Source organism: Mixophyes fleayi, chromosome 6 (genome assembly GCF_038048845.1).
Source record: "Mixophyes fleayi isolate aMixFle1 chromosome 6, aMixFle1.hap1, whole genome shotgun sequence".
NCBI lineage: Eukaryota > Metazoa > Chordata > Amphibia > Anura > Limnodynastidae > Mixophyes > Mixophyes fleayi.
Window position 1 is genome coordinate 57,438,464 of NC_134407.1, and position 11,034 is coordinate 57,449,497.

Consider the following 11,034-nt stretch of genomic DNA (forward strand, 5'->3'; position numbering starts at 1 on the left):
GTGATGATTAAATAAATACGTAAAACCAAATATCCCTTAAAACACTAATGACATTGAAATACATAAACAACTGTTTTTGAAATATATGTACTTAATAATGATTTGTGTATATATATATATATATATATATATATATATATATATATATACACATACATATATATACCTGCAGCATAGTGGGGCACTTCATATGACAGACAGCACATTCTGCCCTCATGACCAAACCTCCCAACTGTCCCCATACCATATTTTTCAGGTATATTCCGTTCGTTCATAGCTGCTCTCCAGCTCATTTAGGTAGGTGATGGGATGATAGGAGTAGCACTTTAGAGTGCTCGGGGTCCCATTTCAAAATATTGCTATGGGATCCAAAAGTTCTAATTACCTCCTTGCCAGAGAATATGCTAATGCTATATAAATAAATGGTGATAATAATGATAATAGTATCAGCCTATTGCAGGAATTAGTTATACACTAGCTTGTAGTCATGGCTCAGTTTAGTTAATCAGCAGCAAGACCATGATATATGGCATTACCTCTTGCAGGTGTGGAGGGAAACATGCTATTACATGCTTGTTGACATCTATTTTATAGTCACAGCTCACTGTACTGGGTATGAAACTCTTTTCTATTTAAATCACTCAAGAAAGGAAATATAGAAACCCTGATGCCACCTAAATGAATCAAAAATAAGCTTAGACTGGTTTAAATGTTTGAGGATTGACCGGGACAAACACACAAATTTGTGAATGCCTAACCAGAATGACTATGGCAGACTGTCCTCCTCTCTCCTACCTGTTCTTAAGGTTTTCACTATCTGCTGCGGCTCGTGTCTTAAGCTCGGTAGCTACTTGTCTGGATCCTGGAATGTTGGGGCCCTGTTTGGAAAAAAAGATAGGTACTTTAAATATGTAAAACCTAGCAATGAGTTAACACTCTACTCCTTCCTACCCCATTACAGTAAGAGCCCTTCTCCCCCCCCCCCCACACTTACCTCCTTCTACCCGGCACTCTACATGAGGTTGCAGATTTTCGTGTCTGCCTCTCGTTTCCTGCACACATGGAACTGCATGTATGTCATTTGGCATGCACCGCACATATGTTAGTATTCGGAAGTGGATGTCAGTAGAGGAGAGAGGGGTGGGCACAATGGAGAATGGAAGGGTAAAATGTATTTGCAGCTTGTCAATTGGTCAAGGCCAGAGGGGGGCCTCCAGGCAACTGGAAACTCCATTGAGTATGCACTTGGCCAGCAGAACATTGTAAGTTCAATAAGCATGGTAGGAGGGCAACAAGCTTACCAGGGCACCCCACCAGCCCGTCAATATTTTTTACACAGGCAACATACCCCCTTAAGTTCTGAGTCCCTGCTCTGAACAGAGCAGGTATCGGGGGTATGGGGGTGCAGGTGCATGCAATCCCAGCACCTGTCCTGTGTCTGTGTACATTTTGTTTGCTTGTCATTGTAGATAAGTAAATACTGATCCCTGATATGGACAATGGAAGGATTAATGTGGTCTGCGATTAATGTAGCCATAAATATATGTATTATAAGTAAAATTTTATTTGCTACTACATTAAGTATTGCCTAGTTAGTTTAATGGTGACAACCCTGCCCCTGAAAATTCTGATGGTTTCTCAAAATGCTGGGTGTGGTTTATATATAAATGTGGCAGTGGTTTTAGAGAGCAATACTGTATAAATACCATACTTCTCAAACAACCAGTGCAAAAAAACACCATACTGACAGAGCACAGTAATATTATACAGTGAGGTGCCTATATATGTTAATCAGTATACAATTCTATAAACTTATACAGTCAGACTCCATTCTACTTGTGTAAACAATTGGACATGTGTACAAATCTGGGCACATCATCAGCTCACAAGTGTACAAAGCAGGGTCCATTGTGTGGTTTGTTAAAGCTGGAATAGATTACATAACATCAAATGTATAGAGCTGGGGAGTATCATCATGTGACCAGTATACATTGCTGGGGCACATGCTATTGTACTCAAGCATGATCTCTGAATCCATGTCCTGTAGCTGCCACTAGCATGGGCATCCCTCCTCTTCTATCTCCCTCTGTCAGCCCACTCTTAGTAAATTGATCCCCTCCACCGGATCCAGGAGTAGCTAGGAACCAGATTCTATTACTTGCTGACAGTTATTGGTTTCCAGCCCTGCTTTGAATTCCGGCAGCTAATATTTAATGGGGCTCATTTAAAGTTTGACCGACGACTGTCTCTTTTGTATAGGATTTCCGTCCACCAATAATGCACATGTATCCATCCATACATACATTTTTGCTTATTATTGCCGTGCATTCTCTTGCGCCTGCAGAGTTGAAATGGGGGCAGGTATAGTGGGCAAGCACAGGCCGAGTATATTAAGGGCATATTCATGTGATTGCAACACAATTAGACGTGGCTGTATCAGCAGATACGCCTTCTATGAGGTGCATCTCTTGCGGATACTGAAGTCTGGTGCAACGATAAGGAATCATAAGCACCAGCAGCACTATCTAATCACTTCTGATTGACAGAATACATCTTGACCGCTCCAGCACTTAAACCATTAGCATCATGGTTATAATATATCATGTATTGCCTATCTACTTGCATTCATTTATTGACATTTAAATGTGGACTACTGCAGGAAAGATTCCCTTTTGAAAACAAAAGATGTTGATTTAATTTAATTTGAATTTAATATAATTTAATTTGTATGTATTTGTATTTAATTACATTTGATTTTGAAAATGTGACTTTCTCATTTAATAATAGGACAATATTCTCTTCTGTGAATGACATTTCATTACCTTTTCATATTGAGTACAAATCGGGTGTGACTGTAGCATTTTCTACTAGCACTGTAGAAACATCTCTCTACGCGCTCTCTATGCTTCACTACATTATCTCTACACTGTTAAGGAGCGTAAGTATACACACTTATGTGCCTGACATACAGCTGGTGTATTGACATGCATCCTACTAGACGTGTATGTAAATATACTCTTTTGCGTGCGTATTTTCCTTGCACACGTTATGAGCTCACATGGGGCCTCCTTTAGATGAGTCTTGATGTGTGTATTTCTCTGCCCCGATTTTTCAGCTGCAGTGGTATAATTATAGGGATAACAGCAGTAGCAATCACACGGGGTCCAGGGGCTCCACTGTGACTCCAATATACTACATGGGCTGTGGCCTTCTTTGTCCTTTTCCACCCCTTTCTACTGTGGGAGCACCGGCAAGGCAGGTTTAGCAGGTTTAACTCCACAGCACTGTGTGATGACATCATTATGTAGCACTCCCATGTGAATGTAGAACCAGAAGGTCTCCAATATCTTTTAAATATGCCTCACTATGGCTTCCTCCAGTGTGGGGGGACCTGGCTCAAATTTTGGCCATGCCACATTTCAGCTGAGCTGAAGAATTTTATAGGCTACCCTGGTCCAGTGCAGTCTGATAGATTTGTAGGTTTATATTAAGGCAATGTCATATGGACATGGAAGGGGAGTCCAGAAGTAAGCCAAAGAGAGAAACTGCCACAACCATGCTTTTCTGAGGTAAAACGCCTTCCAGGCCCTTTAAAAGAGATTCAGATGGGAATTGGATCTATACAAGAATAAAACGTCAGGCTAAGAAAAAGATACTTACAGCCTTGCACACAACTGAAGAGAGGGTGGTGATCTTGGCAACTATTATCAATAATCTTTCAGGGACTTCTATCCAATTTAGAACTGAGCGACTAGACCTCTTAATTAGGAGATTGGGTTCTAATGTTCTTCATCATAACCTGTCACCTTGGGTCACCCAGATGTCCAGCACAGCGGTCCCATAGGTACACTTTGGTACACCATGGTGTGTTTACCACCCAGAACTATCTCTATTAAATTGTGTAGGGCTGGACCTAATCATTCTTGTATATGCCTATTAGGATAATAGCTGTCCATCTTGTGGCCAAACTTAAAGGACCTGATTCATTAAGGAAAGTAAGGCAACAATAAGGAGTAAATTTTCTCCTGAACAAATCATGTAACAATGCAAGGGGTGCAAATTAGTTTATTATTTTACACATAAGGAAAATACTGGCTGCTTTTTCATGTAACACTGAATTTAAAGTTCTAGGACATGCCCTACCCCAACCAGGGCCGCCATCAGGGGGGTACAGGGGGTACTGTTGTACCCGGCCCGGTACAACAGTGCAACACATACTTACCTGGGGGCCCGCTGTCTTGCAGTCCGCTCTCTACTACTTTGTCTTCAGCCTGGCTGTCACCGTGACAGCCAGGCACCAGAATGCGATCGCAGGGGTGGAGGAATCATTCCTCCTGCGATCATGTGCTCTGCCTGTGACAGATCACATGATCGCAGGGGGAATGATTCCTCCACCCCTGCGATCGCATCCTGGTGAGTATGTGTTGCGGGGGGGGGGGGGGGGGGGCGCTCATCGGGAGGGGTGGCCCGTGCTGGGCCCCATAATTTCTGAAGGCGGCCCTGACCCCAACTATAAATCTCTCCCAACATTTTACATTTACTTCCCCCCTTCAATGCAATATGGTTTTGTCAATGTGCAAAGTTACTCCCTTTCCTTAATGAATCAGGCCCAGGGTGTTCATTCATATTAGTAGGTGTTACAGAGTCTTATAGGTTGAAAAAAACATATGTCCATCAAGTTCAACCTAAAAAACCCTAGTTGATTCAGAGGAAGGTAAAAAAACAAGAACATATAAAGCTTAGTTCAATTTGTTTTCAGATGCGATAGTTTCATACTGGCAATAGACAGTTCCTACGATCAACATAATATAGTATGTAATAAATACCAGTACCCTGTAGATTATGTTTTGTTATAAAAATGTTCAATCCATACTTCAATTTTCTACAATGTCTGCTGATACCAGTTCTTGGGAGTCTATTCCACAATATCAGGGTTTTTACAGTAAAGAACCATTTATCGTAGCTGCAGATCCAGTCTCATTCCTTCCAGCTGCCCTCATTACCATAATCACACAAATGCTGAGGTCATAGGATCAGAGCCTTCATCTCCTATACAGTGAGCACTGTCATCATCTGTTTGGCTACAGGTTGTTCTATAATCTATACCTGTACACTTTAAAACTGGGCACACATGGATGTGCACGATACAAAGATTAGCACAAAAATGTGCTCTGACTCTAATAAAATGCACTTAAAAAATGTTGTCCCTCCTCCAGTGGTTTTACATCCTGATACATTATATAGGATTACCAGAATATATTTTGTTTGCTGTAGATTTTTTACTTCTATTGAAATGATTTGCTGTGTTTGGTAACACACAAATACATTCATACACACATTTCTGCAGCTCAGCTGCAATGTTCCTTTTGGATATATTACCCTATTATAGCCAACCCCTTTACTTTTATTCTAGGCTCCTGCATGTTAGCATTGCCTTAGTAAGTGTTTAGCAGTGCAACGATTACTATGGACATAGTGTTATGAGCAACTAGTCATTTTGAATCTTCTGTAGTAATGGTGTGAAATACTTAGTTCTTCAGTAGACTTTGATTTACATAGATGTGTATAGATGCAACCCGTTTTTTTCCATTTACTGGAAAAAACAGCAAATTTAGGGCTTCTCCCAACTTGTATAAAATATTTGTTTAGCTCTGTCTGGAGGGATAAATATTATATATGCATAGGAGTTTCTTATCTGCTTCAGTACAATCACAGATAGAAAGGGCAAGAGCTGGAACTACCTGTGATGCACAAAGCATTATGGGAGCTCTCCATTCCAGTGGTTAAGAAGTGCAGGGGTTAAGTACTTGTCACCAGCTCAAACATGGTATTTGGACTTAACCTAATGAGATGCACAATCCACCCCAGAGCCCTTTTAGTTTATTGCAATACTCAAGATAAGCGAATATTTTAATGCTGACACAGAAGTGGTGGCAATTCTATTATGCCTGGGGACATTCTGTCCATATATATTGTAGCACAACAGTAATAATCAAGGGATTATGACAGCACTCGCCATCTCTACACAATGATATATAACCAATAAAGTGACCAAGGAAATATGCCTCGCATTGTGAGGGCTCAGAAACTCAACTGGCTGAATAACTCTAGGCTGTGAAATGGATTCCTGGCCTTACAAGGCTGTTTTATTGTTAATGAAAAGGGGCAGCAGGATATGATATGCAGAATCTTTTCCGTGTCAAGATGGATAAAGACATCTCCCATAATGCGGCTATGGAATTACACATTAATTCATGCTGATTCGAGGACACAGGACGTGAAAATCAAATAAGTAGAGACATACAATCCAAGAGCTGGCTTTTAATAAGAAGCCTTGTGAATATTGTGTAATATAGCACATTTACATAGCAATACAATGAGCGCAGAACAAGGAAAGTGTTTAACCAAGTAAACTCAATTCTTTATAGATGGCGTGTTAAAATATCCGACAGACTGGTAATTTGGCGACAACTACAAGTTTTGTAATGGTAAATGACACCAACACAAATAGCAGCAAACACAAACGTTTGAATGGAAAGACGAAAATGTTTATCCAAGCATACAACCATTGTATTCCTTTCCAAACTCCAATTTGCTAGATGTTTCAGTATTGAAGGTATCCTACAGCTGTATAAAACTTGCCAGTTCATTTGATTTGTTTTTTTCTATGTAAACCTATGCAATTTAAAAGAAAAAAGAAAATACAACTCAATATCAGGATACCAAACGCAGGGAAGAGAATGTGATTACAGTACAGTTTTACTGTGGAAAATATTTTTCTTGTTACTGGACAGTGAAGCATAGAGGTGTGGGAGACCAATTCGTAGAACTTTTAAGGCTACATGACATTATATTTAACCAGTGGTTGGACAGCAAATACAAAGTTTTCAAATAGTGTATCCCTTCCCCTATGAAAAGTAGCCCTGTTTGCCATTCCCGCTGCTTTATTCACACATTTTACTCAATGGTGACCTTATACACTAATTCCAGCAGTGACCTCACACAATATACCAGTATAGTGCCTTGTCTCACATAATGTAACCTGTGACTCCATTCTATGTAGGCTGGTGTACAATACAGAGCCTCTGTGACTGGTGGTTGATGTACAGTACACAGTCAATTTTCCAATGGCTATAATACAAAATCCTTTGCCTGATGGTTGGAGTATGGCAGAGAATGTAATACAGAACTTGTTGCCTAATGGCTATTGTACATTACAGAGCCTGATACCTGGTGGCTATTGTACATTGCAGCATCCATTCCTTTATGGGTAATGGGTATTGCAAAGCTCCTTGTCCAGTAGCTAGTTTATATTACAGAGCCATTTGCTTGGTGGCTAGTCTAAATTTCAAAGCAGGAAAGGGGGCTGATTGCTATCAGTGAATAACGGAATAGGCGAATATCATTCAGTCCTCTATCCTGTGCTGAAGTCCCAATCTGGAATTCAGTGTAGGCAAGGGAACAAAGCTGTTAATAACCAATGATCACAAATGTTGGCTACAGCTCTGAGACCTTGGAAGAAGGGTCACTGAATGCTTCTGCTGGATCATAAGTTAAATGCCAAACCAGTGCAAATATTAAGGCACATTAGGATATTTGTAACACTAGTAGACCCATGGACTTGTAAATGGCACCTTCTGGCCCTGGCAAAGGTCACCAGCTACCTCTGAAAAGCATATATGAGGTATGAAATGGATACTAGGCAATACTCACGTGAGAAATGTCTATCTCTAAAAGTATCTTTTGGTCAGCATTGGGGCAACTTCATTGGTTTCACTGAGGCATATAATTTGGGCCACTATGTTTATGTTGAGCATCTAATTTAACTTAACTAATGGGCAAGAATGTGAACTTTGTGAATTTCCATCTACATAATTGAGTCCCAAGTTTGGAAGGTCTCTGCATAGTGTCACAAGAGCTACATACCACTCCCTCCCAAAAAGGTCAGGCGCCGACTATCCTTCAGTTGGCTTTGTGTCTAGGTTGTGTTCCAACAAAGGTGAGTTCATGTACTCATCCCTTTTCTTGATCGAGAACTACAGCATTACACTAAATTCTTAGTGCTGTTAGATTTACTCTGGTTTTCTTGGTTACACTTTCTAAAGCAATACAGCTGGGCCTAACGTAGTAGACTGGAGATGGTAAAGAGCATTATTCTCAACTCAACTCTGGGCCTACAACATAAAATAATCATTGTTGATCAGAGTGCCCAAACTTTTTTTTCTTCTCCCTTGCAATTAAACTGTTATTAAACTGTTATTTCACTTTAACTTAATTTCTCTAAATTATATTTGTGGTTTTTTTTGTCTCTACCTTGTCTCTTTAAAGTGACCCCCAGTAATGCCTGTGTTTTCCACAACTTAAATCTGCTCCCTGTTTTGTAGATGTAATACACCAGCGGGTCCTGTACACACCAGTTAACATTTATCACATAATTACTCAATGAAATTGTAACTAATTGCTATTCATGTCCCCACAACACCGTAGCCGCAATAATAGCCTAGCTGTGGCCATGTTTCCGCTATAGCAATCGGCTACGATGGCTGTGACTGGACTTCATGAAGGGACTAAATATTGGCATAATTAGCAATATGTTGGCCTTGTTAGCTACAAACTACCATTATGGAGCAAATGGAGGTATTATGGAGCCACATTGTGGCACTATGCAACTATATGATGGTATTAAGGGGCAAAAATGTTTAGTAAAAATAGAACTATATAGTGCCATGATTGGACTAAATGGTGAAATGCTGATCTTACATGGTGGAGTGATAAGATAGCGCTACCTTTCTGCATCCATTCACCTGGTGACCAAATTGAGTATATGTCTATATGATGGCATTATGGAGCAACGTGGTGGAATACAGGGACTATAATAAAGTGACATAGAGCTGATTCATTAAGGCACGCAAAATGAACGTAAATTGCCTTTTTTTTGTAAACATACGTAAATCGGGCATACGAATGTCTGTATTCAACAAGGAACGGATCTGAAGACACGTCTCTTGATGAATACGGGTCTAGGTACTCTCTGCAGGTATTGGCAGACAATACCTGCAGGATAAGTCCAATACATATGTAAAACATAAAGTCCAAAAAGAACGCACAGAAAAAAAAATTAATAGCACCTGTTAATATTATAATAATTAATGGCAAGTAAAGGAAACCCTTCCCTTTCCCCCATGAAATGCATTTATTAGGATGTTATGAATGTGTTCTGAACGTAAAAGGCATGTTTACAGTTCCTCCTGATTGCCAGCACATGTTCTAGCATTTATACCCCAACGTCATCACTAGTAATAGGCATTTACATCCGATCTGTAGCACTAACATAGTACAACATAGTACACAAATAACACTCAGTCATGAAAAGGAAAAGGGACTATAATGACTCTACCAGTCAGCTGTGAATTAAACTGACTGGGTATAGGCGTAGGTTGAAATACGGAGTGGAGAAAGAGAATAGTGCAAATACAATAGATAAAATAAAAAAAGAGATTAGAAATAAGAGAGAAGGTCTGGTGAAGCCAATCCCCTCAGGCCATTTTGTACCTATTAGTAATCTTATATACTAATGAAATGATATTAAAAGTATAGAACTATTTAAATGTCTCAATCGCCATTTTCCAGTCTATAATCTTATAACCGCAGTGAGGAGGGGAAATTGCCAAACTATAGCAATTGTCTGGGTAAAGGTATTAATACTAGGATTATTTTTATGTTCACTAAGAATTCCCATGGGTTCTTTGGGAGGTTAATCTTTAAAATGGAGAAGACCATCTCATAGATCCTTGAACAGAACAACTTATCATTTTGAATTCTCTTTTTTGATCACAACATCTATTGAGGGACCATATTGTAGCCTTTTTTTTCCCATATTTTAGTCCATTAGTTATCAGCTATAGATGAGCCAAGGTTGGCTACCTTATATAGGGTTTCCTTAAGCGGAAGAAGCAAGTTGTGGAAATTTAAGGAACTAAATCTGTGTCTGCTTGGAAAAAAAGCCCAGCATTCCCTTACAGTTCACAGAAGGTAAAAGGGTTCCAGAGATATTACCTTGGGTATTCAATACAGATACTGGGGTTAATTAACTGATGTGTGGTCCAGGCCAAAAATGTATCCGCATAACTAGGTAGAGGAAGTCCCAACATTAGTCATGTTAAACGCATAGAAGTATCAAGCAAATGCAGCCTTTAGAAATCATTTTAATACCTGCCTTAAGCTTATATTATGAAACAGGTTTGGTGCACATATATCTGAATGCCTACATTTCTGTATTTAATGCTTCAATAAACAATAGCTTTTTCTTTTATTATTCATGATTTTCAGCCTGAAAGAAAAAGTTGGTTCTTTACACCCTTACCCACTTCTAAGCTATCAGTTTTAGAAAATACTGCACTAAATAAATCGCTGTTGATATTGCAGTATCCATTGCATTGAATATCCCGAGATACGGCAGAGCAATTTCTCCTTTTGTCCTGCTCACAGAACAATCTCGGTGAAATACAGCAGTAGACCTTTCCTTGAGTACTGTACTAAACATCATACACATCAGAGGCTTAAACATTCCTCTGAACACTACATTAAGCACACACCACATTTAAATATCACAAATAGAATACAGGCTGTCGTTTCTTCACTACATTACATGCCCGACGGCCATATTAGATTCTGAGAGCAATTCTACGTCTTCTTTTATCCACCTTAGAAAAAAAATACATTTCCACTAAACCTATTCTGTCTTTTTTTTTTTTCTGAGAAGAAGACACCTGATACCACAATAACCGGTAATGATTGTTTTAATGTGGTCCACACTGAACTTGTTTAGCATTAGAATTAGTTCCAGGCTAAGGTGAAAATTAATTGAAGCAGCAACTTCAGATGAGTTTCAAACTGGTTGAAAATGAGCACCTCACATTGAGGAGGTGGCAGGCGGTAATTAATGTAATAGGAGTTAATGAACTGGAAGGATCTCAATCTACCTGGTTGGAAACTCATTTTACTGAGAAGTTGGAGATCACTTTGTAACACATT